The following is a 17,429-nucleotide window of genomic DNA, read 5'->3' on the forward strand; positions in this document are numbered from 1 at the left end:
CTTGACCATAGAAATTTTAAGATTATATGTATATTATTTTTGTCTCATCCTTTATATATCATAACAAACCTACATAGACCTTTATCTCTTGCTTAGGCTTTCTCCTTTTTTCTATTTTGGAAAATATCTCCATTCCTGAGGTTTAACTTTTTTTTCTTTTTAAAGATTTATTCATTCTCTTTCACTCCTATTTTTTTTTTAAAGATTTATTCATTCTCTTTCACTCCTATTTTTTTTTTTTTTTGGTCTTTTTGAGACAGGGTCTCCCTGTAGCCCGAGCTGCCCTGGAACTCATTATGTAGACCAGGCTGGCCTCGAACTCACAGAGATCTGCCTGCCTCTGCCTCCCAAGCACTGGGATTAAAGGCGTGCACCACCACGCCTGGCAGATTTAACTATTTTTAAATAGCATTAAGTACATTCACAATGTTATGTGACTGTCACCACCATCTATTTCTAGAACTTTGTCATTAATTCCATACTGAAAATCTAAACTCATGAAACAGTAAGCCTCCATTTCCTCCTCCTCACCTCTGGCCCATCTAGTTCCTGGTAACCATCATTTTTAAATGCATTTGCTTATTCTAGGGATTCATGCAAGTGGAGTCACATGTTTGTTCCTTGTGTCTGGCATATTTCACTTAATATTTCAAAGGCTCATCCATGTCGTAGCACATATCAAAAGCTTGTCCCTTATTCCCTTATTTATGGCTGAATATATTCCGTGTATAGATATAGCTTTTTTTTTTTTTTTTGGTTTTTTTTTGGTTTTTTTGTCCCTGTAGCCCCAGCTATCCCGGAACTTGCTATGTAGACCAGGCTGGCCTTGAACTCACAGAGATCTGCCTGCCTCTGCCTCCCAAGCACTGGGATTAAAGGCGTGCACCACCCACGCCTGGCCCTAGATTTAACTTATTTTTAAATAGCATTAAGTACATTCACAATGTTATGTGACGGTCACCACCATCTATTTCTAGAACTTTGTCATTAATTCCCTTTTTGAGACAGGGTCTCCCTGTAGCCCCAGCTGGCCTGAATTCACTATGGAGACCAGGCTGGCCTTGAACTCACAGAGATCCTCCTGCCTCTGCCTCCTGGGTGCTGGGATTAAAGGCGTGTGCCACCATGCCCAGCTTGTTCCACTTTTGACCTCTTGTGAACAGTGCCACTATGGACATTGATTCAAAAATTGCACAAGTATCTTTTTGATTTCCAGCTTCCAACTTTTGGGGTCATGAATACTTGAGAGTACAAATACTCTAATTTTGGATTTTAACCAACTGAGCTAATTCAGAGTGAGACATCTCTAAGATTAAGGACTTGATATTAAAATAGGAGTATTTATTTATTTATTTATTTATTTAGAGACAGGGTCTCACTATGCAGTCCCAATTGGCCTAAAACTCACCATATAGAAGATCTGGCTGGACTCAGAGCTCATAGAGATATGCCTGCCTCTGCCTTCAGAGTGCTGGTATCAAAGGCATGTACCACCATGTCCAGCCCGAGCATTTTTTCTTAAAAAAAGGAAAATTGAGACATTAAAATACAGAAAAATAATGCAGAACAACCAAATTCTTTCTTGACATAAATGTTTGCAGCTTAATGGCTTCTATATCTCTCCATTGTTTCCACAAATGAATCATGGTTTCAAAAGCCACCACAGGGCTAGAGAGATGTCTTAGCGGTTCAGAGCATTGGCTGTTCTTGCAGAGGACCTAAGTTCTGTTCCCAGCACCCACATGGCAGCTAACACCCATCCATAACTCCAGTTCCAGAGGAATCCAACGCTCTCGTCTGACCTCCACGGGTATTGCTTGCACATGGTGCACTTACATATATGAAGGCAAACACATTAAAAAAAAAAAAAAGTCACTGGCCAGCCACCCATCACTTTCCCTACCTGCATAGGAAGGATAAATGGCTGGCTACATCTACCTGCCCATAGGTAAACAGTAACCACAGCTCTGCCCCTAATGTCACAGGTTTTGTTGTTGTTTTGGGCACTTAGTAAAAGTGGCCTGTGTGGACACTAATGTACCTGTTTGCTTATGAGAACTCAGAAAAGACTGCAAGCTCAGTAATTTGCTACTGACCTCCTCTGAGAGGGCTTTGGGGCAGGGGACCCCCAGGAGCACCTCCACTGTGCCAAGCCATCACTACAATCGTGAAAGGCTCACTCTGCCCATTCCCTTCACTGGCATCAGTTTCTCCTCATCATGCGCAGAAGTGCCTGGTTGTTTTTAAGGCTGCTTCCTCTAAACCTTTCTACAGTGGGTCGTGCGAACATTCCCACCTTCTGGCATACACAGAACTGCCAAAAAATGCCCAATAGTATCCACAGCTACTCCACATTCATCCTGGGTGCAGCTCCTATATGGCTTCCAGGCAGAGGGCAAAGTGTGGTGTGCCATAGGGTCAAGAGATAACGCTGTGTGCAAAAAGTCTCCTCTGCCTGTATGGGAGACAGACAAAAGTGAACATTCCTAGTACAAGTCAAGTACAAGTCAAACATTTTTGATTGTCAGTTCCCTCTTCTACCAACACTGCCCTGATTTCTCATGAAGAAGTTAACCTTTCCAGGACAATAAGTCGAGTAGTGGAGGTATAATTAATCCCACCCTCAGGACCGGTGATGGATCTTGATTGACTTAAGATAGTGTCCCATTCCTTTACTGTGGGGATTGCTTTTTAAAATGACACTTAAGGGGCTGGAGATGTCTCAGCAGTTAAGAACACTTGCTTTTCTTCCAGAGGACCGGGGTTCAATTCCCAGCACCGACATAGTGGCTAATAACCATCAGTGACTTCAGTTCCAGGGGATCTAACACCTTGTTCTGGCCTTGTGGGCACTGCACACATGTGGTGTACTTACATACATGCACTTACATATATGTAGGCAAAATGCTCATACACATAAAAAAATAAAATTTTTAAATCCATTTTATGTTTGGTTTCTGTTCTTTGTAACACAAAGCTATCTCATTCAAACTTCCATAATCATTGCTACCCTATGAACAGGTCTGCCAGTGAGAGAGAATTGCTAACTGTGTTTGTGACATGTTACAGATATTCAGCAGTGGATACAGGCAAGGGAGTAGGAAACAGTGAGGGGGAGAGATCCCACCCAGAGGGAGCAGGTGTTGCTGCAGATCACTAATGCCCAAGAGAGATGTGTGCCTCCTGATGATGACTTTAGGACTCTCCCTGAATAAAGCAGAGAGAAAGTTTGGCTCTGTTTGCTTTTGCCCTATTATCTCCAAAGTAAGTTTGGCTTTGGTGAGTTTTGAGATCTGTAGTTTCGGCATTCTGCACATCCTTGTTTCTGTAGAAAAAACACACCAGGCTGGAGAGATGGCTCAAAAGTACATGTACTGCTCTTGCAGAGGACCACAGTTGAGTAACTCCAGCTCTAGGGGATCTGATGCCCCCTACTGGCCTATGGGGGCACTGAACTCACATGCACCCCCCATATATACATAATTTAAAAATTAAAAAAAAAAAAAAGCCAGGCGTGGTGGCGCACACCTGTAATCCCAGCACTTGGGAGGCAGGGGCAGGCAGATCTCTGTGAGTTGAAGGCCAGCCTGGTCTCCATAACGAGTTCCAGGCCAGCTGTGGCTACAGGGAGACCCTGTCTCAAAAAGACCAAAAAAAAAAAAAAAAAAAAAAAAAAACCCTTTAAAGAAAAGCACAGACTTGCAAACTCCACATATGTCCATTCAAACCCTGGCGGCGTACTTGATGCAACCTCCACTAAGTTCCTTAACCTCTCTGAGCCTCAGTTTCCTCCCATACAAAACAGGATATCTATTTTACCTTCCACATAGTGATTTTTGGAAGACCAAATGAGATGCCAGCATCAAATTGTGACATTGTGCCTGCGACATGGTATGTGTTCTTCCTACCCTACCCCACTGCCTTTCTCTGTATTTAGAAAGAAGGATTTGAGGAGCTCAGCAGTTTGCTCTTGTAGAGGACCTGAGTTCAGTTCCCAGCACACAAGTTAGGTGGATCACAACCACCTGTAACTCCAGTTTCAGGGGCATCCAACACCTCTGACCTCCAAGAGCACCTGCACTCTTAGATTTTTGGAAAATAAAAGGAAAGAGAGAGAAGTAGGAGACAAGAAAACAGAGTCAGACCTGCAACAGGCAAGGATTATATCTTCCTTTATTTAACGAAGCTACAGTGAGAGGTAGAGGCTGTCCTCGGGAACCCAGTATCTACAACTAGACAAAGAAAAAAGGGAGGGAGGGGTTATATCAGGGTTGTAGGACACAGCTGCACTTAGCAGGGAGTTGAGTTAGTGCCTGAGCTTGGTGTCCTTGGAGTGACTGAGGATCTCTTAATATTATTTCCCCAGAAACTAACAGGAGTGTTATCTATGGCCTTAGAGGAGACAGGTGGGCTCCACAAACACTTTCTCTTGGGCTTGGGAGTAACCAACTGATAAGGAGTGAGCAGAGCCAGGCTTGAGCAAGGCCAGGCTGCCAATTAAGGACCAGTTAGACACTTTAAGGGATTTATGGCTTTCCCTAATGAGGATGGTGGCTCTTCTGCAATTCACACATTCTATGACACTCATGTACACATACCCACACACAGATGCATGCTCATAAGTTTAAAAAGAAACAAAGGATTTGAAACCCATGAACAGTGAGCTGTCTGGACCCTGCTTTTATAAATAAAGTTTTATTGGAATGCGGCAGTGCTCTTTCATTTGCTTCTTGTCTATGGCTGCCATCTAGCTAAAGGGAATCATGGATTCCCAAGACAAAGCATGTGTTCCACAAAACCTAAAATATTTGCCCTCCGACCCTATATGGGATAAGTTTACTCAACCTTGATACAGAATCTAAAGCCTTGAACTAGTTTAAGAAATTTCTAGCATCACCAGGTAGGAAGTAGGGAAAACACTGTGAAAAATGAAGGAATTTGGAGCTGGAAAGATGGCTCAGCAGTTAAGTGCACTGGCTGTTCTTGCAGGATTTGATTCCCAGCACCCACATGGTGGCTAACAACCGTCTGGAACTCCAGTTGCAGGGGACCTGACACCCTCTTCTGACCTCCACGGGCATTGCATGACAGGTGCACGTACACACATGCAGCCAATACATTTATACACATAAAATAAAAATAATAAATACAGCCGGGAGTGATGGCAGGTGGCAGAGGCAGGTGGATCTCTGTGAGTTCAAGGCCCTCTGGTCTACATAATGAGTTCCAGGACAGCTGGGGCTACAGAAAGACCCTGTCTCAAAAAGACCAATAATAATAATAATAATAATTACAATATTTAAAAAAAAAGAAAAATGAAAGAATTCCTTGACATTCCTTGAGCCTTTTTTTTTTTGACATGGTCTCTCTGTAGCCCCAACTGGACTGGAAGTCACTATGTAGACCAGGCTGGCCTTAATCTCACTGAGATCTACCTGCCTCTGCCTCCCTCATGCTGAAATTAAAGGCATATGCCACCACACCCAGCTCCCTTGAGCCTTTTACAATGACTCTGGGCACATGTGACTTTTCATTTTGAGGGTGAGGAGAATGCCCAGGGTACTAAAAAATTCTGGTGAAGTATTCCAAGGTTATTTGGGGTTCAGGGCTACCCAGAACTGAAGGGAAGGGGCCAGGGAGGGATGGCTGTCTAGACACAAACATAACACTCATAACGCACATAATGGTTGGAAGAAATAGTGTGGTTGCACATGCCTGAAGTTAGAGCGCTTGGGAGATGGAAGCAGGAGGGTCAGGAGTTTAAGGTCATCCTGCTACATGGCTGGTTGAAAGCTGAAACCCTGTTTCAAAAAACAAAACAAAACAAAAAATAAAGGAGACCTACTCCTATACACATTATTATTATTTATGTGATGGCTAATCTTGGTGTCAACTTGATTGGATCTGGAATTAATCAAAATGAGAAGGAATTTCATCAGAGTATTTGAAGCTGGAAGACCCATTCTAAATGTGGGTTGGCACCTTCTCGTGGCAGCCCATATAAAAGGACATGGCGGAAGGGAGGCTTGCTTTTTTGTCTGCTTGCCTTCTTTCTTGCTGGTGAGATAATCTGTCCCTTGCTATGGCATTCCTTCACCCAAGTTAGAATCAACTTCTTTGGTTGGTTCTAACAGACTGGAGACCAGCAGCTCTCTAGGAACCCTCTAGGCCTTCAGTGCCAGATTGGGACTACTGAGACATCCAGCCTCTTCGATTTAGCAACTACCAGATTTACAACCTTTCCAATGTGGTGCATCCATGGTTGGACTACCACGACCCTATCCTGTAAGTCAATCTAATAAATAAATCCCCCTTTAATATTCATTCTATCAGTTACTTTTTTCTTGAGAACCCTAATACAATTTACTCACTAATTTTGGAGATATGAAGACTTCAGGGACCCACTCCAGAGTGGAAGTTCAGATAAGCCTTCAATTCCTAAAATCCTTCGTTTTGGCTTCCTAGGTGCTAGGATCACAACTGTGAACCACCACAGCCAGCTTTAGATGATAGATGATAGATAGATAGATAGATAGATAGATAGATAGATAGATAGATAGATAGATAGATAGATGAGAGAGAGAGAGAGATAAACTTTTTTTGAGACAGTCTCTCTTGTAGCCCCAGTTGGCCTAGAACTTGCTATGGCAGACCAGGCTGGCCTCAATTTCATAGAGACCCGCCTGCCTCTGCCTCCCAAGGTGTGTACCAGCATATATATTTTTTTTAATTAAAAGAAAAGGAAATGATAGTCTCAAGTTCTGTCCCTGTCACAGTGTCCAGCTTCCTCTGGGTCAGCTTAATGTTCCCTGGGCATGGTGTCTGGAAGGAATTGCCAATGGCCATATTATCATGAGCACTGGTTGATCTTGGCATGCTTGGTGACTCCAGCACTGACTTCATGCTGCAAGCAGAGGTCTATTGGGTTTCTGTTCACAATAATCTACAGTCTCCTCTGCATACAAGACTGTCTGAGCACATTATGTTTTATATCCTCAGCTGTCATTCTTCTAGGGTGTTGCCCACATAACTCATGGTGGCTGTCCACACAGATGTGGCACAAACTGTAGCCTTTAGAACTATAAATTGACTGGTATAGAAGATATAATCACTGGCAACTTGATTTTCCTCCCTAAACAGATAAGATGAGGCTTATATGCCACTAAGCAATGGGATCAACCTTTTTGTTTTTATCTTTTTTAAACAATTTATGTATTTTTAAAATTTTATGTGTATGCATGTATTGCCTGCATGTAGGTAAGCTCACCCGTGTCGTGCAATGCCCGTGGAGGTCAGATCCCCTGGGACTGGAGTTAAAGACAGTTGTTAGCTGCCATGTGGGTGCTGGGATGCAAACCCAGGTCTTCTGCAAGAACAACCAGTATTCTTAACTGCTGAGCCATCTCTCCAACCCATTTTTATCTTTTTAAAAAAGATTTATTTTATCTATGTTTTTGGGTCTATGTGGTGTTTGCACATGTGCATGCAGGTGCTTGAACTTGTTTCTGTGCTCAAAGGCCAGAGATGGGCATTGGTGTCCTCTTCTATCACTTACCTCTGTTCCTTTGAGGCAGGATCTCTCCCTGAAGCTGCAAATCCTATTTTCTCTGTTAAGACAGCAAGTCCCAGAGATCGTCCTGTCTTGACCCTTCTAGGAGCTGAGGTTACAGATATGTATGACACTCTGCCTATTGTATGGATACTGGAATCTAAACTCTGGTCCTCGTGATTGTGCAGCAAGCTCTCTTAACTGCTGAGATATAGCCCAGGCTGGGCTTCAACTCACTGTGTAGGGAATGTGGACCTTGAACTCTGGATTCTTATGTATCTATCTCCTGGAGTGCTGAGATTATAGGCATGTGACACCACACTGGGGGATCAAACTGAGTGAGGGCTTTGTACATGCTAGGCAAGCACTCTACCAACTCAGCTCCATCCCCAGCCTGGGTGTTTGTTGTTGTTTATTTGTTTCTTTGTTGAAGCTTTATTTTATGGGCTGGAGAGCTAGCACAAGGGATGGCTCAGCAGTTAAAAGCACTGATTGCTCTTGCAGAGAACCAGGGTTTGGTTCCTAGTACCTACATGGTGACTAATAGTCATCCTTAATTCCAGTTCCAAGGGATCCAATGCCCTCTTCTGGCCTCCAGAGACATTGCATGACATGGGTGCACTTACATACATGCAGGCTATATACTAATACATAGAAAATAAAAGTAAATTTAAAAAATAAAATGTAAAAAAAAGATTTGTGTATGAGTGTATTGCTTACATATAGGTAGGTGCACCTGTGTCATACAATGTCCACGGAGGTCAGAGAGGGCATCAAAACCCCTGGAACTGGAGTTACAGACAGTTGTAAGCCTCCATGTGGGTGCTGGGAATTGAATCCAGGTCCACAGCAGCCACTGCTCTTAACTGCTGAGCCATCTCTCCAGTCCCCAGTTTTTGTGGCTGTTGCCTTTGATGTATGGGAAAAGCTCATCTCTGGATATCTCATTTTCTCCCCAGACCTCAGAACTGGGGACCCTTACTCCACTACACTGGAGAAGAGGTTTTGATTGCTTCTTCTTTCTCCTTTCTATTGCTTTCTTCTCTTTCTCTCTCAGACACGTGGAAAACACAAAAACAGTTTACAACTACTGTATTCCTCATCTGTTGAAGCTTAAATTTTTTTATTTATTTATTTTTTATTTCATGTGTATGAGTGTTCTCCCTGCATGTATATAAATGTACCACATGTATGCAAACCCACAGAGGGAAGAGGGCATCAGAGTCCCTGGAACTGGAGTTACAAACTGTGAGCCTCTATGTAGGTGCTAGGAACCAAACCCAGGTCCTCTGCAAAAACAGCCAATGCTCTTAACTGCTGAGCCATCTCTCTAGCCCCTCTGTTAAGATTTTTAATCTTTACCACTTTCTTGTGAAGTTGGTAATACTATGATCCCTGTCTTGCAAATGAAGAAACTGAGGCACAAGCCATGAAGCAAATTCCTTAAGGACACAGCTTGTCAGTGTAAATGATTATACTTAATCCCAGGCTCTCTCTGTTTCACAGCCACTGTGCCTTTCTGCTTCTCTGGACACTACACACAGTGTACACACACACACACACACACACACACACACACACACACAGAGTCATAGTACACACATCCTTGATCCTCAGGGGCTGGAGCTGGAGCTGGAAGGTGGGCTACCAGGGATGAGTATGCTTCTAGGATTGCTGAAAGGTCTCTTCTGACCTTAGCCATGCCTTTCCCTGCAGGCTCCACCAATGTCTGTGCAGGGCCACTTTCAACTCTACCATTAGTAGGTTGGTTTTCTGGGTATAAATTCTCTGTGGCTGATGCTGGAGTGAGGCTTGCTGGTATATTCTGGGGCCCCTAGCCCTGATGCAGGAACCCGAGTAGAGAAAGTCAGTAGCTGAGCAGTGCCCTCACTTACACTAGGAACTCTTCTTTTTTTGTCTTTTTAAGACAGGGTCTTCCTGTAGCCCCAGCTGTCCTGGAACTCACTATGTAGACCAGGCTGGCCTTGAACTCACAGAGATCTGTCTGCCTCTGCCTCCCAAGTGCTGGGATTAAAGGCGTGTGCCACCATGTCCGGCTGGAGCCCCTTTTTTTAAAAAAAGATTTATTCCTATTATTATTTTTTAAGATTTTATTTATTTTTATTTTATGTATATGAGTGCTCTGTCTGCATGTATGTAAATGCACCATGTGCATGCCTGGTGGCTGTGGTGGCCAGAAGAGGGTGTTGGATTCCCTGGAACTGGAGTGAAGGATGGGTGTTAACCATCATGTGGGTGCTGGGAACCAAACCCAGGTCCTCTGTAAGAACAGCCAGTGCTCTTAACTGCTGAGTCATCTATCCAGCCCCTAAACCAGGAACTCTTGATACATCAGATAGAAGGGCTACAAACCCTGTCTTCAAACCTGGGATGACGGATCATTTACCCTCAACATCATCTCCCTTTCCAGATGAGGAAACTGAGGGTTGGGGGACTGTGTGGTTTCTCCAAGATACTCTGCTGACTCACAACCTCACCTCAAGTCAATCCCACATCCCTGTTACCACATCAAGCCCTCATGGTTCTTGTGCCTCTGCCTCTAGCACCAAGTGAGCATGAGAATTTGACTGATCTTTCCTCAGGAGAGTCCTTTTTATCAAATACACCGACACAGAGCCATGACACCAGGTAATGGCAGACATCACTCACTGTATTTCAGTCACAGAATACCAAAGGGTGTAGGACAGTGATTCTGACTGTGGCTTTTTCACTACAAGTGGGTGGAATGTGAGATGTTTCAGATGGCACCCACATTCCATGTTCAGAGTAATATATTGTGTCAGCCCCATTATATGCCTATAATCTCAACTGTTTGGAAAGCTGAGGCAGGAGGACTTTGAGTTCTAGGTCAGCCTGGGCTGCATCACAAGACCTTATCTTTAAAGAAAAAAAAAGTTAACATATTTATGTGAATGCATACTCAGGAAGTATATAAGCTGACACAGAAAGGTATTAATATTGTTACACTTCTATATGATGGCTTAGAAGATGCTCAGCAAATAAAAGTATGCACAGTAAATAGTGCAGAACTCATTGTGGGTAGGAAAGAACATACTACAGAGATGCCGGAAGTCTGGGAAAAGCTGGAGAATATCACTTCAGGGGAAAAGGTTTAAACCAGGGACTTGTCCATAATGCAAAGACATACGTCCTAGCCTCATGAATTACCAAGGATATCCAAATAAACTACAAGGAAGCTGGCTTTCACCTTGGACCTTGGTAAAGATTTCAGTGTGTTCTCACTTTGGCAGCACACAGACTAAGTTTAGGATGACACCACCGATCAGCCTGCCTCTGCCTCCAGAGTGCTGGGATTAAAGGCATGTGCCACCATGCCCAGTCAATAAAATATTTTAAAATAGAATAAAATAAAATCAAAAATTCCTAGCTAGGCACTTGTCTCTCATCAACTATTTGTTTAACCAGAGGTACACCTCGTATAGAAACACATGAAGAATGTTTGATTCGTTATCATTATTTCCAATTTCTTTGTTGTTTGTGTGTATATAAGTGTATGAGTATATTTGTTGCTATTTTTTGTTTTTGTGTATATAAGTGTATGAGTATACATGTTCATGGGTATGTGTATTTGTTCATATATGGGCACATATGTGGAGGTCAGAGGTGATGTTGGGTGTCTTTCTCAATCGCTCTCCACTTAATTAAAAAAAAAATGTTTTATGAGCTGGGTGTGGTGGTGCACGCCTTTAGTCCCAGCACTTGGGAGGCAGAGGCAGGAGGATCTCTGTGAGTTCGAGGCCAGCCTGGTCTACATAGTGAGTTCCAGGACAGCTGGGGCTACAGGGAGACCCTGTCTCAAAAAGACAAAAAAAAGAAAGAAAAGGAAAAAGAAAAAGAAAATAGGTGTAGAAATGTAGCTCAGTGATAAGAGTACTTACCTAGAGTGTGTGAGGCCTGGGTTCAACACTCAGCATTGCAAAAAGAAAAAGAGAAATAAAATAGTTGAAAAATGCATGTATACTGAATATATACAGATTTTTGTCCTTGTTTTTATTCCCTAAGCAATAAAATATAACAACTTTAAAAAAGTTTTATTTATTGTTTTTTTTATGTGTATGAATGTATTGCCTGCATGTATGTAAGTGCACCCATGTTTTGCAGTGCCCACAGAGGTCAGAAGAGGGTGTCGGATCCCCTGGAACTGGAGTTACAGACTTTGTTAGCTACCATGTAGGTGCTGGGAATTGAACTCAGGTCCCCTGCAAGAGCAGTCAGTGCTCTTAACCACTGAACCATCTCTCCAACCTAATTTTTATTTTATGTGTATGAGAGTTTGCCTGAATGTATGTATGTGGACCACATGCCTAATGCCTTTGGAAATCTGAAGAGGGTGTTGAATCCCATGGAACCAGCGTTGCGTGCAGCTATGAGCCATCCCGTGTGGGTGTTGGGAACTGAACCCGAGTCCTCTGCAAGAGCAGCAAGTGCTCTTAATTACTGAGCCATCTCCAAGCCTCTCCACATCAGTTTTTTGTTTTCTGGTTTTAGTGGTTTGTTTGTTTTTTTTTGAGACAGTGTCTCCCTATAGCCCCAGATGGCCTGGAACTCAACATGTAGACTAGGCTGGCCTCAATGTCACAGAGATCTGCTTGCCTCTGCCTCTCAAGTGCTGGGATTGGAGGTGTGTGCCACCATACCCAACAACTAAACTACACTTTTCTTTTCTGCTGTAGTTTCATCCTTCCTGTGTGAAGTTGTACTGTCCCATCTTTGGACAGAAAGGGCCTCTCCCAATTGGCTTTTAAGGATTTTTAAAAAATATATTTTATTTATTATTATTATTATTATTTTGTCTTTTTGAGACAGGGTCTCCCTGTAGCCCCAGCTGTCCTGGAACTCACAGAGATCCACCCACCTCTGCCTCCCAAGTGCTGGGACTACAGGCGTGTGCCACCACACCCAGCTATTTTATTATTTTCATTTAATGTGTATGAGTGTTATGCCTGCAAGTAGGTAAGAACCACCATGTTGTGCAATGCCCTCAGAAGACATAAGAGGGCATCAGATCCCCTGGAACTGGAGTTATGGACGGTTGTTAGCCACAATGTGGGTTCTGGGAATCGATTCCAGGTCCTCTCCAAGAGCAGCCAGTGTTCTTAACCTCTGAGTCAACTCTCCAGCCCTAGGAATTTTTTTTTCTGGTCTTTTTGAGACAGGGTTAAAGGCATGTACCACCACACCCCGCCAGCCCTAGGAATTTTTAAATACTGATTCAAACTGGCTGCTAATAAGATTATTAAACAATTGGTAAATGTGAGGTGTCATCATGAGGTTGGGGTTGTGATCTTCAAGATTCCTTTATTAGAAATACATGCAGAGAGACTATGTGGTGACAGGCCTTTAATCCCAGCAGCTCCAGAGGCAGGGATGTTTTAGTCAATCACTGTTAGTATTGGCAGGAATAGGATACCTGCAGTACCTGTCAATAGGGAATATTAAGTAAATCACGGTCCATCCATACTCCCCAATGCCCTGAAGCTGTGAAAAAGAGGAAGATCCATACCTGCACAAAGAAAAGGAAATACTTGGTCTCTCTCCTTAGTTGTGACAGAGAATTCCTAGAACTCTTGGACTGCACCATCCATTGTATGTTAATGAGCTGACTCAGGGGACTAGAGAGCTTCTGAATGGAGTCAAGTGGCCAGAAAACCATCCAGAAGATCAGGTGGGGTCATACTTTCAGGATGGCTAACCCCTACCTCATACCTCCCCACCACCTGAGAGAGGCAAGGTCTAGAAGTTGTGTTCAACCACTGATGCTCAGTGATTTGATCCGTCATGCCTACATAATGCACTCTTCATGAAAATCCCTAAACAGAGATGTTCTGAGAGTTTCTGGACAGGTGAACACATCCAGGAGGGTGATGCATGACACTTCAGCTACAGTATGCAGGATCGGTGCCTCTTTTCTGAGTGTGTTCTTTGTAGCACTGTAATTGTAGGTATAGTGTTTCTCTGTGAGTCATTCTAGTTAATTATCAAACCAGAGGAGGAGGGTTGTGGGAACCCTAAGTTTGTAGTCTGCTAGGCAGAACTGTTGGGGTAACCTGGGTACCCCACATTTGCAGCTGTTTTCTGAATAGTATCAAAAGGTGAAGACCAAGACTCGGCATGATGGCTCAGGTCCATTAGCCCCAGGGCTGGAGAGGCTGAGGTGGGAAGGTTGAGAGTGCAGGTCCACCTGGAGAAGGAGGAGGTCAAGAAGAACAGGAGGGAGGGAGGGAGGGATGGAGGGAGGGAGAAGACAAAGACCAAGAGATAGCCAAAATAATTTTTTAAAAACTAGGATGGTTCTGGCTGGTCGTGGTGGTACTTGCCTTTAATCCCAGCACTCAGGAAGCAGAGGCAGGCAGATCTCTGTGCGTTCAAGGCCAGCCTGGTTTTCATAGTGAATTCAGGCCAGCTGGGGCTACAGGGAGACCCTGTCTCAAAAAGACCAAAAAAAAAAAAAAAAAGGATGATTCTTTAAAAAAAAAGGGGAGGGTGAATGGAGAGGTGGCTCAATATTTAAGAGTACTTGTTGCTCTTGCAGAGGACCCAGGTTCGATTCTCAGCACTCACATGGCTGTTCACAACCATCCATAACTCCAGTTCCAGGGCTCCAACACCTTCTGGCCTCTCAGGCACTAGACATGCAAGTGCTGCATACACATATATGCAGGCCAAACATGCATACACATAAAATAAAAAGAAATAAAATCTTTTAAAAAATTAGGATGGTTAGCCAGGTATGATGGTTCATGCATATAATGCCAGCACTCAGAAGCCTGAGGCAGGAGGCTCACCATGGGGTTGAGGCCAGCCTGGGTTATAGAGTAAGACACTGTCTCAAAAAGAAAAAGAAAAAGAAAAAAAAAAAGCAAGAGGAACAGATTGATTAGAGGATTCAGACTATGTAACTCAAGATCTATTATACTTTAGTAATCAAGACCGTGGTGTTGCTATCTAGATACACACTAATGGGAAAGAAAAGAGTCCCAAAATAGATTCACACTTTTATGGTCAATTGATTTTTTATGAAGTCACCAGCATAATGTGTTAGGAAATATAATCTTAATCACTGATACTACAATAACTGTATCTACATAGAAAAATATAGCCTCCACTCTCACTTTATATCATACCCCAAATTAACAAGGTGATTGTGATTCAAACATAAGACCTAAAACTAGGTCTTAGAAAAAAACAGGAGAATCCCGGGCATGGTGGCGCATGCCTTTAATCCTAGTACTGGGAAGGCAGAGGCAGGCAGATCTCTGAGTTCAAGGTCAGCCTGGTCTACATAGTGAGTTCCAGGCCAGCTGGGGCTACGGGGAGACCCTGTCTCAAAAGACCACCACCACCACCAACAACAACAACAACAACAAAAGAAAGAAGGAAGGAAGGAAGGAAAGAAAGAAAGAAAGAAAGAAAGAAAGAAAACCCCAGGAGAGTTTGGAAATGTAGCTTCCTTGATTAAATGCTTACCTAGCATACACAAAACCCTGGGTTCAATCTCTAGCACCACATAAAATTGAACATGGTGGTGCATGTCTGGCATCTCAGCACTAGGGATGGAGGCAAGAATATCATAAATTCAAGGTCATCTTTGATGACAAAGTGAGCTTGAGGCCAGCCTGGGCTACATGGGACTCCATTTCAAAAGGAGGCAGGAGGTGAGGAGGAGGAGAGGACCGTGACAGAGAAAATATTTGTGACAGTGACTTAAGCAGTTTCCTTTTCTTCTCCTTTCCTTTCCTCCTTTTCTTTTTGGTGGCCCTGGGAATTGAACCTAGAGCCTTGTACATGATACTAGGCCCTCTACCACTGAGTTATATCCCCAACCCTGTTTTTGCTTTTTATTTGAGACAAGGTCTCACTAAGTTGACTAGACTGACCTTGAACTCATTCTGTAGCCCATGTAGGCCTTGAACTTTCAGTGTTCCTGCCTTAGCCTCCTGAGTGGTTGAGATTACAGGCCTGTGCTACTAGGGCTGGCTTTAAGCAAATACATTGCAATTTTTAAAAATTTTATTAGTGTTGCCAGGAGTGGTGACACACACCTTTAATCCCAGCTCTCGGGAGGCAGAGGCAGGTGGATCTCTGTGAGATCGAGGCCAGCCTGGTCTACATAGTGAGTTCCAGGACAGCTGGGGCTACAAGGAGACCCTGTCTCAAAAAAGACCAAAAAAAAAAAAAAAAAAGCACCTTTCCTTAGCGCCCGGCGTGGTGGTGCACGCCTGTAGTCCCAGCACTTGGGAGGCAGAGGCAGGCAGATCCCTGTGAGTTCAAGTCCAGCCTGATCTACATAGTGGGTTCCAGGACAGCTCGGGCTACAGGGAGACCCTGTCTCAAAAAGACCAAAAAAAAGACAAAAAAAAAAATTTTAGTGTGTGTGCGTGTGTGTGTGTGTGTGTGTGTGTGTGTGTGAAAGAGAGAGGAAGAGAAAGAGAGAGAGACAGAGAAACAGAGAGAAGAAAGAGAGTAAGAGTGCATACCAAGCAAGCACCCCAGTGCATATGCATGTTGGGGGTACATTGTGTGCCTTGGTGTATGTGAGGAGGCCAGAGGACAACTTTTGGAGAGTTGGTTCTCTCCTTCTACCTTCTATGAGTTCTGGGAACTGAATTTGGGTAATTGGCTTGTGTGTCAAGTGTTTTACCTGCTGAACAACCTTGCCAGCTAAGATATTTTTTTTTGGTACGTGTGCATATAGTATATGCATGACCATGTGTTGGTGTGTGCATGTGCAGGGGATGGCAAGAATGTGTCAGCACGTGTATGTGGAGGCCAGAGGTTGATGTTGGGTGTCTTCCTCTATTGCTCTCCACATTTGGAGAGTGGGTACAATGTCTCTCACTGAATCTGGAGCTCACCAATTTGCCTATGATAGCTGGCTAGCAAACTGCAAGGATCCTTTTGTCTCTGTCTCTTCCAGTGCTGTAATTAGAGGCATACAGACTGCCTAGCTTTTTAGCTGTGTCTGGGTTTTTACTTGTGTACTGAGGATCTGAATTCAGGTCCTCAGGCAAGTCCTTTAGCAACTGAGCCATCTCCCCTACTCTCTTATTTTTCTCATCTTAAAGGATTTCCTTTTGTAAATACAATGGAAGGTGGTGTTGTGACGTACACTATTTAGATTTAGGAATCAGAAGGGGTGCTAATACATAAAACTCAAGGTTAGAAACATTATGGCCCCAAGTAAGCATAGTTCATCTTTTAAATTTTTTTAAATTTATTTACTTATCTATTTATTATGTGTATGAGTGTATTGCCTGCATGTATATAAATGTACCCATGTCATGCAATGCCCACAGAGGTCAGAGGGTATCAGATTCCCCTGGAACTAGAGTTACAGACCGTTGTTAGCCACCATGTGGGTGCTGGGAATCGAACCTGGGTCCTCTGCAAGAGCAGTCAGTGCTCTTAACTGCTGAGCCATCTCTCCAGTCCCTAGTTCATCTTAAAGATTTTTTTTATTGCTAGGCATGGTGGCACACCTGTTTAGTCCCAGCACTTGGGAGGCAGAGACAGGCGAATATCTGTACCTTCAAGGCCAGCCTGGTCTACATAGTGAGTTCCAGGCCAGCTGGTGCTTCAGGGAGACTGTCTCATAAAAAGACCAAATAAAAAAAAAGATTTATTTAGTTTATTTTATGTGTGTGTTGTGCCTGAATGTGTATTTATGTACCATGTGCATGCAGGCAGTTGTGAGCTGCCGTGTGGGTGCGGGAATCGAACCCTGGTCCTTTGGAAGAGTAGCAATCGCTCTTAACTGTTAAGCCATCTCTCCAGTCCCTCATTTCTTGTTTTTAACATCCTATAGGAAAACTGCATCATCTCTGTAGACAATTTAGGC

The sequence above is a fragment of the Nannospalax galili genome, unplaced genomic scaffold (genome assembly GCF_000622305.1).
Source record: "Nannospalax galili isolate Female #2095 unplaced genomic scaffold, S.galili_v1.0 scaffold212, whole genome shotgun sequence".
Lineage (NCBI taxonomy): Eukaryota > Metazoa > Chordata > Mammalia > Rodentia > Spalacidae > Nannospalax > Nannospalax galili.